This window comes from Hyaena hyaena, unplaced genomic scaffold, assembly GCF_003009895.1.
Source record: "Hyaena hyaena isolate Hyena2069 unplaced genomic scaffold, ASM300989v1 scaffold_246, whole genome shotgun sequence".
Lineage (NCBI taxonomy): Eukaryota > Metazoa > Chordata > Mammalia > Carnivora > Hyaenidae > Hyaena > Hyaena hyaena.
In genome coordinates this window covers 325,086-343,117 of record NW_024080877.1, presented here as the reverse complement: position 1 = coordinate 343,117, position 18,032 = coordinate 325,086, and the positions used below count along the sequence as shown (strand labels likewise).

Here is an 18,032-nt window from a genome sequence, read left to right as displayed (position 1 = left end):
CAATTATTTTTTATAAAACCGACAGATCTTTGGAATTTGCTTCCCTGTGTGATTATAAATTAGTTGTGTGTCATTTTCAAAAAAAGTAACCAGTTTTCAGCACATAGGCAAGTCAATTCTAAGGAGAAGGATTTAATAAAGAACAGTAATCCATACTATGTAATGCCTAATAGTCAATAAAAAGAATATAGTAAATCTTTTTTTTTTTAATTTTTAAATGTCTTTATTTTGAGAGACAGAGAGCGAGCAGGGGAGGGGCAGAGAGAGGGAGACACAGAATCTGAAGCAGGCTCCGGGTTCTGAGCTGTCAGCACAGAGCCTGACACGGGGCTCAAACTCAAGAACTGTGAGATAACGACCTGAGCTGAAGTTGGATGCTTAACCGACTGAGCCACCCAGGTGCCCCAAGAATATAGTAAATCTTGGAAGGAGTCTGGGAAGACAGCAGAGTAGGAGGATCCTAAGCTCACGCCCTAACACAGAAACACCTAGGTAACAGTCATGTTGGTACAACTAAACCATGAAATAACCCAAAGACTGGCAGAACAGGCTCTGCATAGTTAATCATAGAAAAGAGGCCAATCAGAAAGGTAGTAGGGGCAGAGACTAACCACTAAGAGGAGAGACAAACACAGAGAAGGGAGATGCCCAGACCCCATACCAGGTTCCCCAGACATGGGGAACCTACACTAAGAAGACAAGTCCCTGTAACATCTGGCTTTGAAACTCAGTGCGGCTTAATTTTAAGAGTTTTTATAGTTAGTGGGTTTAGTTCTGGGAGAGCCAGAGGGTGATAGGAAACTGAGTTCCCATTCTTAAATAGAAAACATAACAAACAATCCCACTTAGATACAGCATAGAACCAGCAGTCTAAAAAGTGCGTGAGGTATACATGAAGATTTTTTTTTTTTTTTTTTTTTAAACAAATCTCAACCTGTGTTGAGGTGCTGGAGAAGCAATGATCTGTAGGAAACTTCTCTGATGCACAAGAGTTGGCAGGAGCAATTTCTCTCTCACTTCAGCCTAGATACCCAGACACTTGTAGGAACCAATGTGAACACTCTCCACAGAGCTTGCTAACACCATACGCTCACCCCTGCATTCTGATTTATTCCATTCAACCAACTCCACTGGGCAGGAGTCCCTGCAATGCAGCTCTGGTAAGGTCTCATCCTGCAAGCACCCCTGACAGTGACTATCATACTCCAAAGTGACTCTTGCCATGGGGAGTCGAGAAGATAACTACACACAACAGTGTGACAGACATCTCATCTGTTGGGTCACACCAACCAAAATAGCCTCTCAAACAAAACACAGAGAGAGTCCCCATGCAAATGGACTGAAAGTAGGCATCTGGACTGATTACTGATGCTGCCAACTATAGCTCTTCTCTGCCCCAAACAGGCTCTGAACAGGACAAGGACCAAACTCTGCTCACAACAAGCAAAATGGAAATCTGCAACCAAATGGAATGAAGGCAAATGCAGCTGAACCACAAGAGTATGGTGCACAAAACCCACATAAAAGACAATCTTAAAGTACCCAGTTCTGGAGAAGAGGGGACATTGTGCTACAAGGCACCACAAGATCTCTTCTTTATAAGGACATTACTTTCAAGTTCGAGAGATGTATCTTACTTTCCAAATACACAGGAACAAGCACAGAAAAACAAAAAGAAACAGGAATAGGTCCCAAATGAAAGAACAAGATACCAAGCAAAGAACTAAATGAAACGGAGATAAGCAATATGCCTGATAAAGATTTCAAGTGCTCATAAATATACTTACTGGACTTGAGAAAGACTGGAGCATCTCATTGAGACCTTCAACAAAGAGGCAGAAACTATATAAAGAACCAGTCAGAGATGACCCTATAACTGAAATAAAAAATACAGTATAGGGAATGAACAGCATTGTTGAGAAGGTAGAAGAATGCATCAGTGACTGAAAAGACAGGGTAATAGAAAGCAACCAAGTTGAACAAGAGATTAAAAAAAATAATAATAAATGAAGAAAACTTAGGGAACTCAATGACACCATCAAATATAATAACAGTTGTATTAACAGAGATCCTAGAAGGAGAAGAGAAAAAGGAATGGAAAATTTATCTGAAGAAATAATGGCCGATAACTTCACATATCTAGGGAAGAAAACAGAAATCTAGATCCAGGAAGCACAGAAAATACCCACAGCAAAATCAACCAAAGGAGGTCCACAACATGACATATAGTAATTAAAATGGAAAAAGGAGTGATAGAATTATTTTTTTTTAATTTTTTAATTTTTTTAAAATTTTTAATGTTTTCTTTATTTCTAGGAGAGAGAGAGAGCGCGAGCAGGGGAGGGTCATAGAGAGAGGGAGTCACAGACTCTGAAACAGGCTCCAGGCTCTGAGGTGGCAGTCAGCACAGAGCCCGACGCGGGGCTCGAACCCACGAACCGCGAGATCGTGACCTAAGCGAAAGTCGGACGCTTAACTAAGCCACCCAGGCACTCCGAATTTTTAAAGCTCCAAAGAAAATGGTTACATAAAAAAGAAATCCCATAAGGCTATCTGATTTCCAAGCAGAAACACTGCAGGTCAGAAAGGAATGGAATGATATATAAAGGGAATTCTTTGAGTGGAAAGAAACGGCCATAACATAGTGTAAGGAAATTAGAAAATAATCTTATAGGTAAATACAAACAATAAAAGTAGTAGATTACTTATAAAACCAGTATGGAGGTTAAAACACAAAAGTAGTAATATCAATTGTATCTATAAAAATCAGTCACTAAAATAAAAAATAAGTATGACATCACATACATAAAATGTGGGGGTGGGTAAAAACTTCATGCTTTTAGAATGGGTTCAAACATAAGTGACTGTCAATTTAATTTAGGTTGCTGTGCATATATGATGTCCTGTGTGAACCTAATGGTAACCACAAATCAAACACCTGTAACAGATGTGCAAAAAACAAGGAAATCCAAGCATATCACTAAAGAAAGCCAAAAGCCACGAGAGAGAAAGAGAAGAAACAGTGAAGAACTACAAAAACAACCATAAAATAACAAAATGGTAATAAGTACATACTAATTATTACTTTGAATGTAAATGGACTAAATGCTCCAATCAAACCAGTAAGGTGAGTGACTGAATAGATGAAAAAGCAAGATCAACCTATATGCTGTGTGAAAAGAGTTGGTTCAGACCTAAAGACACAGGCAGATTGAAAGTGAAGGGGTGGAAAAACATTACCATGCAAATAGAAGTGAAAAGAAAGTGGAAGAAGCAATATTTCTATCAGAAAAAAATAGACTTTAAAAGAAAGACTGTAAAGAGACAAAGGATACCACAAAGGGAACAGTCCAACAAGATGTAATAATTGTAAATATTTCTGCACCCAACATGAAAGTACCTACATACATTAAAAAAGTATTAGTGACAAAAAGGTGACAGCAATTTTAGTAGAAGACTTTAATATCCCACTTACATCAATGGACAGATCATCCAGAAAAATCACCAAGGAAACAATGGCTTTGAGTGACACACTGGGAGAGATGGACCAAATCTACATTCAGAACATCTCATCAAAAATAACAGAATACACATTCTTTTCAGATGCACATGGAATATCCTCAAATCATGTTACACTACAAAACAAATCGCAAGTTCAAAATCACTGAAATCATATAATGCATCTTTTCTCACTGCAACACTGAAAACTAGAAGCCAAGGTTAAAAAAATCTGGAAAGAATACAAATACATGGAAGCCAAATAAAATGCTACTAAACAATGAATGAATATGTCAACCAAAAAGTCAAAGAGAAAATTTAAAAAAAAAAACAAAAATGTGGAAACAAATAAATATGAAAACACCATGGTCCAAAGTCTTAAGATTCTTTAAAACCTGTTCTCAGAGGGAAGATTATAGCAATCAGGCCCACCTAAAGCAGCAAGAAAAATCTCAAATAAACAGCCTAACCTTAAACCTTAGGGAGCTAGAAAAAGGAGAGCAAGCAAAACCGAGGAAAGGAAATAATGTAGAGCAAAAATAAATAAAATGGAGACTAAAAAAACAATACATCAATGAAACCAGTAACTGGTTCTTTGAAAAGATAAAACTGATAAACCTTCAGTCAGACTCATTAAAAAAAGAAGACTCAAATAAAATCAGAAATGAAGGAGAAATAACATCTGACACCATGAAACACAACGGATTATAAGAGAATATTAGGAAAAGTTATAACATGCCAACAATTTGGACAACCTACAAGAAAGGAATAAATTCCTAAAAACATAATACCCTTCCAAAATTGAATCAGAAAGAAATAGAAAACTTGAACAGACTGATTACTAGCAATGACCTTGAATCAGCAATCCAAAAATTCCCTTTGTTCATTTGTTTCTTACATTCCACAAATGAGTGAAATCACATGGGATTTTCACTTAGCATAATCTATCTCCATCCATATCACTGCAAATGGCAAGATTTCACTTTTTTTTTTTATGGCTGAGGAGTATTCCATTGCGTGTGTGCACACATATACACATAAACACTACATCTTCCTTATCCATTTATCAGTTGACAGGTTTTGGGTTGTTTCCATAATTTGGCTATTGTAGATAATGCTATAAACATTGGTGTGAATGTATCACTTTTGATTAGTGTTTTTGGATTCTTTAGGTAAATGCCTAGTTGTGCAATTGCTGGAACATATATACACATACACACATGTATGTGATCCAACAATTTGCTCTACATCATACACACACACACAAAGTATATATATGGTTTCTACACACACAGAGATCTGCTGCAGTTTTATATATTAATAAAAGCAGAGAGAGAAATTAAGAAAACAATCCCATTTACAATTGCACCAAAAAGAATAAAATACCTGGGAATAAACTTAACCAAGAGGTAAAAGAAATCAAAGATTCCACAAACAATTTGAAAGATATGTGATGCACATGGATTGGGAGAACTAATATTGTTAAAAATGTCCATATTATCCAAAGCAATCTACAGATTTAATGCACTCCTACCAAAATTACCAACAGAAGTTTCACAGAATTGTAAGAATCCTAAAATGTGTATGGGACCACAAAAAAAAAAAAAAAAAAAAAAACAACTCTAATAGCTAAAGCAATTGTGAAAAAGAAGAGTAAAGCTGAAGGCATTATAACCAGATTTTAAGATATACTACAAAGCTGTAGTAATTAAAACAGTACGGCACTGGTACAAAAATACACACATTGATCAATACAACAGGATAGAGTCCAGAAATAAACCCACATTTTCATGGTCAATTAATTTACAACAGAGGCAACAATATGTAATAGGAAAAAGACAGTCTTCAACAAATAGTGTTGGGAAGATTGGTTAGCTGCATGCAAAAGAAATGAAACTGGACCACTTTCTTATAACATACACAAAAATACTCTCAAAATGGGTTAAAGGTCTCAATGTGACAGATGAAACCATGAAACCATAAAACTTCTAGAAGAAAACAGGCAGGAAAAAAAAAGAACAGGCAGGAATCTCTTTGACATCAGCTATAGAAACATTTTTCTAGATATCCTTTGGCATAATTTAACATCAAACTCCTGCCCCCCAATCAAATTTAAAAAATGGAGAGAAGATATGAACATTTTATCCAAAGACAATGGTCAAAAGACACATGAAAAGATCTGAACATCACTAATCATCAAGGAAATGCAAATCAAAACCATAATGAGGTATCACATTGTACCTGTCAGAATGGCTAAAGTAAAAAACTGAAGAAATAATAAATGTGGTGAGGATGTGGAGAAAAAGGTACACTTGTGCATGATGCACTGTTGGTGGTGATGGTAGCTGGTGCAGCCACTGTGGAACAGTATGGAATTTCCTCAAAAAATAAAATTACCATATGATCTAGTAATTCCAGTACTGGGTATTTAACCAAAGAAAATAAAAACACTAATTTAAAAAAAATATATGCACCCCTATGCTTATTGAAGCATTAGTTACAATAGCCAAGATATGGAAGCAACTCAGTGTCCTTCAATAGATGAATGGATAAAGAGGATGTGGTGTATATATACACAATGGAATATTACTTCACAATAAAAAGAATGAGATCTCACCATCTGCAACATATGGATGGATCTAGAGAGTATAATAATAAGCAACATAAGTCAAAGACAACCAATGTGACATAATGTTCTGTTTACCGCCAAAGGAGTTAATATGGATTAAATTCTTACAGACAATCAGACCAGATTGCTTTAATTTTGACAAATACCTTACCTTGTGAAAAATTTAAAAAGATCCAGAAAATAACACAGTAGAAAATAAAAAGAGCAGTTTTGTTTAAAGGAATAATTACTGCAGAATTAGTTGGCAATAAAAATATTTTTTAATACTTTGCTAGAACTAAATGACTAGAAATGGGTATGACAGAATGGTTGCCCCACCACTAGATCTAAGGTGCCACCATATCCCTTTTGTAGACCTATGACAGACAGCACCCATCAATCATGAAATTCTTTCATGATGAACAGACCATCTCATGATTCTCAGCCCAAATTAGTCTAATACTTCCCAAAGTTTTAAGTATTTAAGAATCACGTCAGATCTCTGTTAATATGCAGAATCTGATTCATAATGTTTGGAGTAGAGCTCAAGCTTCCTCCCTTCTAACACATTCCCAGATGATGCTGATGCTACTGGTCTGCAAATCACACTAAGCCAATTAAGGCTAGATCTAGATAGCCACCAATGACTGACTGGAGTCCGTTCACAAAGTAAAACACTGCAGGAGTGTTGACAATATGGACTCCATCTCGGGTCTTCCATTTTGTTTATGTTTGCTGAATCGCCTCTCTTAGGATTACATGTTCCAGATTCTTCGGAGATTAAAATACATATAGTAGAAATGCCTGCCAAGGCTGGGATGAGGGAAGGCTTGTTCTGGCCTCCCACAAATCTGTTAGAGATAACACAGTATTTCCTCTTTCTGGAGCACAGTGATGCCCCAAGATCTAATTAAAGGTTAGCTGTCAATTAGGTGCATGCATGCCCTTTGAGGTACATGTAAACCCTCTCATTTTACTATAATGACCTAAGGCATTGCCTCCTTGCTCTATGAAATCAATGGACTAAGGTATGGATTTTACAAAGAATAACCATTTAGCTGCTGTGCATTGTCCTCTGCCTGATCCCACCTGTAAATTACCCTGAATAAAACTCTGTAAACTGTATGAACTGGCTTGCTTTGATTTCTGGTCTCAAAGTGCCTTCTCAGATTGGGGGATATTTTAATCTCTCCCCCCCACCTTCTAACAAAGATTTTAGGTATGGTGAAGATGAGTTTTAAAGACTGAAGATCTAAGTTTTTTTTAAAGAAATATCCCATATTAATAAATGTGAGCATATGTTTATGTGTGGGCTGGTTATTTAGGTTTTCTCTTCTAGGAATACCTGTTCATGTCCATTTCTAAAAAGAATTCTGTAGGGCACCTAGTTGAATCAGTAGGTGGAGAATACAACTCTTCATCTCAGTACTGTGAGTTCAAGCTCCATGTTGGGTATGGAGCCTACTTAAAAATTTTGTCTTCTATTAGTTGTCTTTTTTCCAATTGATCTCTATAAAAATTCTTTACTTAAAAAATTTTTTTATAGTTTTTTAATTTATTTTTGAGACAGAGAGAGATAGAGCATGAGTGGGGGAGGGGCAGAGAGAGAGGGAGACACGAATCTGAAACAGGCTCCAGTCTCTGAGCTGCCAGCACAGAACCCGATGCAGGGCTCAAACCCACGATCCGTGAGATCATGACCTGAGCCGAAGTTGGACACTTAACCTACTGAGCCACCCAGACACCCCTATAAAAATCCTTTATATATTCAGAAGACTCTTTATACATTTTGAACGACACATTTTTCATCTATGGTATATTACATGATTATCCTTGAGAATACATAAACTGGGGATTAGTAAGAGATGAATTGTACAAGAAAAACAGGGCAAGAAAATCAGGGAAGGCTATGCACACCTGGTCATCTTACATGACACTGTGAGTAATGTATTGCAAGTAAAAAGATTTCTGTGTGGAATCCTTTCAAGATATATTAGGTTAAGTTTCTATTAGTCCTCCCTTAATATTTTATTATGCATTATAAATCTCTATGATAGGAATATGGCCTATAGCATTTCTTAAATCTACTCACAGAACTGAAAAAAAAATATTTTAGAACTTGAACAATGATGCATAGTTTGAGGACAGTTTGCGAAATGCTACTGAAAACAGTGGGAAATAACCAAGGTTTACTAAGGAAGTAACATGATGAAAATGTTTTAGAATTAATATGATAGTGATGTGCAAAATGGATAAAAGAAGCAGACTTTGTAGATGTGGGTAAGTTATTGATTCAATAAGAATTCCTATATTGAGGACTTCTGGGAAGATGATGCAGCAGGAGGATCCTGAGCTCACTCTGCCCCATGGACACAACAAGGTTAACAGCCACATCAGAACAACTAACTCTGAAAACATCCTGAAGACTGGCAGAATATACTTCTCACAGTTAAATCAGAGAAGGCCATATCACAAAAAGGGTAACAGGGGCAAAGATGCAGTCAGGAACCAACCCCCCAGAGAGACTAACTACAAATTAGAGGGTCCCCACACTAGGCACCAGAGGCTTGGGGTGGGGGGAGAACCTGTACTGGGAAGATGAGTCTGCATAACATTTGGCTTTCAAAAGCGGAGGGTTTTTTTTTTTTTTTTTTTTTTTTTTTTACAATCAGACTTAACCCTAGGTACCTTAAAAATCAGCAGACTTAGGTCTAAGAGAGGCAGAAAGAGATATGAAACTGAGTCACTGCCCGAAACGAAGCATAACCACCCAGTTGAAAATACAATATAAAAGTAACATTTTGAGAAGAGCTTGGAATCTTAGGGGACTTCCCCATGAATCCCGACCTCAGTCTAGATAGCAGGCCCTCTGCAGGAACTAGCAGGAGCACCCTCCCACCTGTCTTACCAGCATCATGTGCCCTGCTACAGTACTCCCTTTCAGATCTGCCCTATCCAATCTGCCACTCTTAGCAGCCATCCTGACAAAGGAGCTTCTGCCATGAAATATCTTGCAAGCAGACTTGGCAAAAACCAGTGTCACTCTACAGAGACTCCTGCCCTAGGAAGAGGGGAAGATAATCACAAACACCTGTGCACACTCAGTCCCAGCGGCTGAACCTCACAGCTGGTGTTGCAAAGACAGTGCTCCGAAAATCAGTGCAACTGCAGCCCCAGCAGATGGACTGAGGGCAGGCATCTGCTTGACTATTGATGCTGCCAACATCAACACACAACAAGCACACACAACTTTGCACACAACAAGCAAAGTGGGCCATTGCAGCTTACTAGACAAAAGGCAAACGAGGCTCAGCCACAACAGTAGGGAGCAAGTAATCTGCACTGGAGACAGACCTGAAGTTCCTGGCTCTGGAGAACAGGTGAGGTGATACACAGGTACCACAGTACCTCTTCTTCATAAGGCTATTATTTTCAAGATCAGGAGACAAAGCTGACTTTCCAAATACACAGAAACACACACACAGAGTTAGACAAAATGAGGAGACAGAGGAATACGTCCCAAATGAAAGAAAACAAAACCACAGTCAAGACCTAAATGAAACACAGATAAGCAATAGGCATAATAAAGAATTCAAAATAGTGGTCACCTTAAACCTGTCGAAATGGCTAAAATCATAAACACAAGAAATAACAAATGTTGGCAAGGATGTTGAAAAAAATGAATCTTTCTGCACTGTTGGTGGGAATGCAAACTGGTGCAGCCACTAGGGAAAATACTACAGATGCTCCTCAAAAAATAAAAATAAAATTACCATATGATCCAGTAATTCTACTACTGGGTATTTACCCCCTCAAAAAACCAAAAACACGAATTTGAAAAGATATATGCACTGGTATGTTTACTACAACATTATTTATAATAACCCAGATATGGAAGCAACCCAAGTGTCCACTCACAGATGAATGGATAAAAGGTGTGGTGGATATAAACAACGGAGTCTTACTTAGCTCTAAAAAAGAATGAGATGTTACCATGTACATGTTCCATGTAACAACATGGATTAACCTAGAGAGTATAATCCAAAGTGAAACAAGCCAGGCAGAGAAAGATAGATACCACATGATTTTACTCAGGTGTGATTTTTAAGAAAAAACCCAGACTCTTATGTACAGAGAATAAACTGGTGGTTGCCAGAGGGGAAGCTGGTGGGTGTTTGGGTGAAAAAGATAAAGGGTTTAAGGGTACACTTATCCTGAGGAGCACTAATATAGAGAATTGTTCAATTGTTCCAGTGTACATCTGAAACTAGTAAAATACTTTGTGTTAATTATGCTTGAGTAAAAACAAAATTATTTTAAACAGTACAAATCCTATGTCTAATGCCATACAATCTTAACTGTAAATGACCAGATTGAAGCTGTTCAGAATTAAATCATTGGTAGGGTCAAAAAGAAGACTGTTTTGGCAATGAGTAAACAAGGTGTGAAGGAAACGGGAACTATGTTTCTTTTTGTATAAGTTATACAGTGTAAGATTTGTTATATTATTAGGCCCAAGTAAATTAAAATACCTTAGCAGAGTCAAGTGGTCACTCATGGGAAATAAATTACTCCTCCTGGACACTGGGGTATGAATTAATGACTTGGAAGACGCAATTAATATCAAAAGGATGAGCATGTAACTTTTAGACTACTCTCTATCTACAGTTCCCTTACAATCAAACATAGGTCACCATGCAGTGTAGTTTTAAGCAGATAAACCCAAAGTTCTACACTGATTTAATAATGTCTCCATGTGGCAAAAAATTGTTTTAGCATGTTGGAAGAAACCTGAACATTGGTCAAGGAATCTACAACAGAGATACAACAAATACTAAAATCGAAACTAACAAAGGGGCTTGGGTTGAGTGTCTGACTCCTGATTTCAGCTCAGGTCATGATCCCAGGGTGGTAGGATTAAGGCCACAGTGGGCTCTGTGCTGAACATGGAGCCTGCTCAGGATTTGCTCTCTCTGCCTCTCTCCCCTGCTCATGTCTGCACACTCTACCTGAAATAAATAGGAGATAAAGTAAAATACAATAGAATAGAAAAATAAAATAAAATTGAGACTATTGAAAGCTTTATGGATTTTGTTATGAAGTTTTGTAATAGTTAACACAAATTCCTCCAAGCAAATTAGGGATGTGGCAGTGAAGTGAAAAAGATGTTATATATTATTTAGGGTTATCCGGATCTCCCAGACTGCTTCTCAAATTACTCCTGTTTCCCATTTTTTAAAAATTAGTTTTGGGGCACCTGGGTGGCTTAGTCGGTTAAGCGTCCGACTTTCGCTTAGGTCATGATCTCGCGGTTCGTGGGTTTGAGCCCCACGTCGGGCTCTGTGCTGACTGCCAGCTCAGAGCCTGGAGCCTGTTTCAGTCTGTGACTCCCTCTCTCTCTGACCCTCCCCTGCTTACGCTGTCTCTCTCTCTCTCTCTCCTAGAAATAAATAAAACATTAAAAAAAATTTAAAAAAAAAATAAAAATTAGTTTTTATTTACTTATTTAGAGAATGTGTGAGTGGGGGGAAAGAGGCAAAGGAGGAGGGGAAAAAGGGAGGGAGGGACAGAAGGGGGAGAGAAGAATGAATGAATGAATGAATCTTAAGCAGGCTCCACTCAGCATGAAGACTGACATGGTGCTCAATCTCACGACCTGGGATCATGACCTGAGCAGAAATCAAGAGTCTGATACTCAATGGATTGAGCCACCCAGGCGCCCCAATTCTGTTTTCCATTTTAAAATTAAGTTTCTTGATCAAGGAGGGGCCAACATGGTGGATCTGTAGGGGGAAGTAGGGGGATCCATGGAAGTTGGGAGATCTGTACTTCCCACATCTCTCAAAGAAGAGCTTAAGCCAAAGGACTCTGAACCCCAAGAGTCTGGGAGGAAAGGAGACAGAGCCTACTAGGAAGAAATAAAGGAAAACTGGACAGCTCCATAGGTGCATGACTGCAAACTAGGGGAGATAAAATGGGCTGTGGAGGCATGGAGGGGAGGGATCCCATTGTGTGGAGAGACAAAGGGAAGTGCAGCTGGGGAAGCGTAGAACTGTATCTGGACAAGAGAAAAACCTTGGACCGGGAAGGAGAGGGATCCTATCATCCCATCTCTAATTGCAGGGCTTTCTTCGGATTGAGGCCAGCTTCCTTGTTCCCATAGCTGGGAATGAGGGGAATCTCTTCTGGGTTCCATGTAGGCTGCAGAAGGAGAATCCAGTCCCCTGCCCTGAGGTGCTGCTGCTCACGGGATTATATTTTGGGTGGCATCATAAATGGGCACGGAGTGGAACTTTAAAACACAGCTAAACATGGGACATAGGAGACGGCTGAGCGACACAGCACACCTCATCTGTGCCCACAGCACAGTGAGGACAGATCCAAAGGAGTGATCTGGGATACCAGGTCCGTGAAGAAGGGATTTGAGGGGTCGCCATTTTTCTCCCCACATCTACCAAGGTGGGGCCTCTGGGATTGTCTGCAGGGCCCACAGTGAAGGTGGGACCTACCTACACCAAACCACAATCCCTCCGCCTCCTCCACCCCACCGCCAGTAGCTTCTGGATAGATGATGTGAATCGGTTGGCTCCCTCCTCCAGACCAGCACTGCAACATTGCTTGATTAACTCTAGGTCAATTCTTGTTATTCAGATATATTCTCCCTTATCTCCTTCTTCTCTCTTTCCTCCTCTAGGCTGGTTATTCTGGTTATTGGTTTGCTTAAACAGACATATTTATTCCATTTTCTTGATGCATGTTCTACACCTCCTTCTTTCCTCTCTCTCTCTCTCTGGAATAATCAGGCCATATAGTTTCTCTGGGTAACATTTATCTTTGTTTCTTTTTCCTCGACTCCTTTCTTATTCTCCTTTTTCTCTGGATTAAGCCTTTTAGTCTCTCTGCCTAGTCAATGTTCATTTTCTCTTTCTCCTCGCCCCTGTCATTTCTCTCTTTGTATATGCTCTTACATCAGCACTGACTCCACCCTGCTCTTTACTTGTAGATGGTGTTTCTGGTTTTATGTTTTTAGACTGTCTTTTGTTTTTTGGGTTTTTTGTTTTTGTCTGTGCCTGTTTATTTGTTTGTGCATTTTAGTGTTTTTGTTTCCTGTTTGTCTGTCTGTTTTCCTTTCCAGGACTACTTCAAGGAACAAAAGCACACATGGTGCAAAGTCCAAAACATCACTACGAGTAGGGAAATAAAATAACCAACTCACAACAAAAGAGAGCAAGCAACACTCTCCAAAAAACACCTCCTGAACGGTCAGGCCTTAAACGGTGTATGAGCACCATTTAATATAGCAGTACTCGCAGGTGCAAAGCACAGAATAAGCCTTTAAAACTTACAAGAGACAGAAACCTAGCCAAAATGAAGAAACGGAAGAATTTTCCTCAAAAGAAATTCCTGGAAGAAATGATAGCTAAAGAATTATTCAAAAGATACATAAGCAACATAACTGAAAAAGAATTTAGAATACGATTAATTACGGCTTGAAAAGGGGATAGAAGACAGCAAAGACTCCATTGCTGCAGAGATCAAGGATCTTAAAAATAGTCTTAACGAATTAAAAAATGCTATAAATGAGGTGCAAAGTAAAATGGAGGTGGCTACAGCACAGATTGAAGAGGCAGAGGGGAGAATACGTGAATTAGAAGATATAATTATGGAAAAAGAGGAAGCTGAGAAAGAGAGATATAAAATGATCCAGGAGCATTAAAGGAAAATTTGAAAACTGAGTGATGCAATCAAATGGGAAAAATATCCATATCATAAGAATTCCAGAGAAGAGAGAAAGGGGTTGAAGGTGTACCTGAACAAATCATAGATGAGAACTTCCCCAATGTGGGAAAGGAAACAGACACTGAAATCCAAGAGGCACAGAGAACTCTCTTCAGCTGTAACTTGAATCAATCTTCTGTATGACATTATAACAGTGAAACTGACAAAATATGAGGATAGAGAGAGAATTCTGAAAGCAGCTAGGGATAAACGGGCCTTAATACACAAAGGTAAACACATAAGGGTAGGAGCAGACCTACTGAAACTTGGCAGGCCAGAAAGGAATGGCAGGAAATCTTCAAGGTGATGCACAGGAAAAATATGCAGCCAAGAATCCTTTATCCAGCAAGCCTGTCATTCAGAATAGAAGGAGAGATAAAGGTTTTCCCAAACAAACAAAAACTGAAGGAATTCATCACCACTAATCCAGTCCTACAAGAGATCCTAAGGGGAACTCTGTGAGGGAAATAAAAGTACCAGAAACACCACTACAAGGATGAAACCGATAGATAACACAATGACTCTAAACCCATACCTTTCAATAATAGCACTGAATGTAAATGGACTAAATGCTCCAATCAAAAGACACAGGGTATTAGAATGTATAAAAAAACAAGACTCCTCTATTTGCTGTCTACAAGAGACTCATTTTAGACCTGAGGACCCCTTCAGATGGAAAGTGAGAGGATGGAGAACTATCTATCATGCTACTGGAAGTCAAAAGAAAGCTGAAGTAGCCATACTTATATCAGACAAACTAGACATTAACATAAAGGCAGTAACAATAGATGAAGAAGGTATTATATAATAATTATAGGGTCTATTCATCAGTAAAGCTAACAATTATAAATGTCTATACACCTAATTTGGTGAATTAATGAATGAATGAAACTAGACCACTTTCCTACACCATACACAAAAATAAACTCAAAATGGATGAAGGACCTAAATGTGAGACAGGAAACCATAAGAACCCTAGAGGAGAAAGCAGGTAACAACCTCTTTGACCTCAAACGCAGCAATTTCTTACTCAACACATCTCCAAAGGCAAGGGAATTAAAAGCAAAAATGAACTACTGGAACCTCATCAAGATAAAAAGCTTCTGTTTCAGCAAAGGAAACAATTAACAGAAACAATAGGCAACCGATGGAATGGGAAAAATTATTTGCAAATGACATACCAGATAAAGGGCCAGTATCCAAAATCTATAAGGAACTCACCAAACTCCACACCCAAAAAACAAATAATCCAGTGAAGAAATGGGCAGAAGACAGGAACAGACATTGTCCAAAGAAGACATCCAGATGGCCAACAAGACACATGAAACAATGCTCAAAATCACTCATCATCAGGGAAATACAAATTAAAACCACACTGAGATACCACCTCACTCTGGTCAGAGTAGCTAAAATGAACAAATCAGGAGACTACAGATGCTGGAGACGATGTGGAGAAATTGGCACCCTCTTACACTGTTGGTGGGAACGCAAACTGTTGTAGCCACTCTGGAAAAGAGTGTGAAGGTTCCTCAAAAAATTAAAAATAGAACTCACCTATCCCAGCAACAGCACTGCTAGGAATTTATCCAAGGGATAGAGGAGTGTTGATGCATATGGGCACATGTACCCCAATGTTTATAGCAGCACTTTCAGCAATAGCCAAATTGTGGAAAGAGCCTAAATGTCCATCAACTGACGAATGGATCAAGATGTGGTTTATATATACAATGGAACACTACTTGGCAATGAAAAAGAATGAAATCCTGCCATCTGAAGCAACGTGGAACTGGAGGGTATTATGCCAAGTGAAATAAGTCAGGCAGAGAAACACAGATATCCTATGTTTTCACTCATATTACATCAGGAGAAATTTCACTCATATTACATCAGGAGAAACTTAACAGAAGACCATGGGGTAGGGGAAGGGGGAAAAAGTTACAGAGAGGGAGGAATGCAAACTAATAGAGACTCTTAAATATTGAGAACTGAGGATCGATGAGGGGTAGGGGAGAGGGGAAAGTGGGTGATGGGCACTGAGGAAGGCAATTGCTGGGATGAGCACTGGGTGTTGTATGGAAACCAACTGGACAATAAAATATATTATTAAAAAAAGGAAAAAAAAGAAAATAGAGCATGCAAGAAAAAAAATAAAGTTTCTTTTCATTGACAAGTTAAAGACTCTTGAAGTTAAGGATTGCCTTCAGCTGTTGGCCTTTCTACTAAGCCTCTCCATTTCATAGTGCAAAATCACCTAATGCTAATAACGACTGTCCTTTTACATACACACAAACAAATATACATTGTGCGTGTGTATGTGTGTGTGAGAGAGAGGGAGAGGGAGAAACCTTGTGAATACTTTTGGAAGAAAACAGATTTCTAAGAACAAAACAGCTATAAAAAGAGGTATGTTTAGTTAAATAGAAAATATTACATTCAAATGTATCCATTTGAACATCTCAAATGGGAAAGAACCCCTAATTTTGCACTTGAGATTTTGCCAACTTTCTCTAATCCTTTGTTCCTAGATGTTTCAAATGATAAAATGCAGTGATACATTTGGCCAACTAATGTCACTATCTAATTGCCTAGAAATTCCTCAAATTTGGGACTTCTAAGTGCCTAGAAATTCCTCAAATTTACAAATAATTTGGGGCTTCTGATTTCAAAAAAAAATATCCTACATTATTAATCCTGCGAATTTCAAATTTAAACTATTCTGTTGAGGAGAGAGATTTCTGTACATTGATAATAACATTGTTTGTTTCCTGATGCTACTACCCAGATGCCATTATTTGGTTTATGAAACTAAATTATCTTATAATAGACAAGGCAACTTTAGTGCACTAAGTCAAATTGTTCAAGAGTTATACATCTTTTCATTTCCATTTTTTAAACTGTGAGTTTCTGTGAAAGTATTAAGTTGTCTAATGCAGTCTAATGGCTTGAATTATGATAGGGTAAAGGACTCCTAACTATAAGAAAGGGACAGGGATGAAACCTGGTGAAGGTGGTCAAATTCATCTTCACCAGCAAAAGACACAAAGAATCCTGGAGTTGTCAGGAAATGCTGGGTTTAGCCAAAATATCTGATATATGTATGATCTAGGTTTCAAATTAATTTCTAGTTGTTAAGCTCTTACTTGTAGTCTCCCGTCCCCATTAAAGGAGTCTTTGTATCTTAAATATTATGAAAGCAGGAAGTTAATAAGATTAACTATTGGGTGTTGGAAATACCAATTATTGGGCAGTAATATATTATGGCTTTAGGGTCAATTAAAGTAGAAAAAAAATGTATTTAAAAAAATGAACTGATTAGATTGTTTCATATTACTCTGCAGTATTTGGAATAAAGCACTGACAATCCAAAGTGCATATGAATCATTCATAAAATGATAAAATGATAAAATTAAAAAAACTAAAAATTTGTAATTATTTTAGTATTAAGAATTTAAATTCTAATCCTTTGAAAAGAAGGTATATGGGAATTGACACATTCATCAAACTTTAAGGTCATGGTAAGTAACAGAACCTTACACAAATATTTATAACCTTGTAGGTAAGGAAAAAAAGGCATAGAAATACTGATGTGCCTTGGGCCTTTGCAATCATCTAGTCCTACCTTTTATTTTTCAGATGAGAAAACTCAAGTCTTCAGAGTCTTAAGTGATTTGCCCAAGGTTGCACTAGAATTCAGGTTTGCTGAGTCCTAGTCTGTAGAACAACTGCTCTAACTGCCAATTTCTGATAACTCAGCCAGATGGTTTTGAAATTAGCATTTTGTTTTCTATAAAAAAGAATTTTCAAGCACAGTAGGAGCTTTTATAAAATCAACTTTCATTGCAGGATCATCTATTTTCAGTGCAATCTTAATTCGGAACCCTCCCCCTCTTGAGAGAGGAAGCTAAGTTGCTCCCAGTACTCCTACTTTATCAGAGCAGCTCTGCTTCATTGACCATATCAGTGGTGATAGAAATGGTAAGTTCTGACTAATGGTGGTGCTAGAAGCAACAGAGAAAGAAAGGCCAATACTTCTGATGTAATAAAACATTGAATTTACTCAATAATGTTTAGGCTTTATAATTATAGATCTAGTGCAATAAGATCCCTTTATTGCTGAAATTCCTTACTCAACAATATTGCTATGATC

At 38.0% G+C, this 18,032-nt stretch overlaps 1 protein-coding gene across 1 annotated transcript in view; it reads right to left on the bottom strand.

The window, feature by feature from the left end:
- Positions 1-18,032, bottom strand: part of MMADHC (metabolism of cobalamin associated D) — a 42,423-nt gene that overhangs the window by 7,765 nt on the left and 16,626 nt on the right. The window lies entirely within an intron of this gene.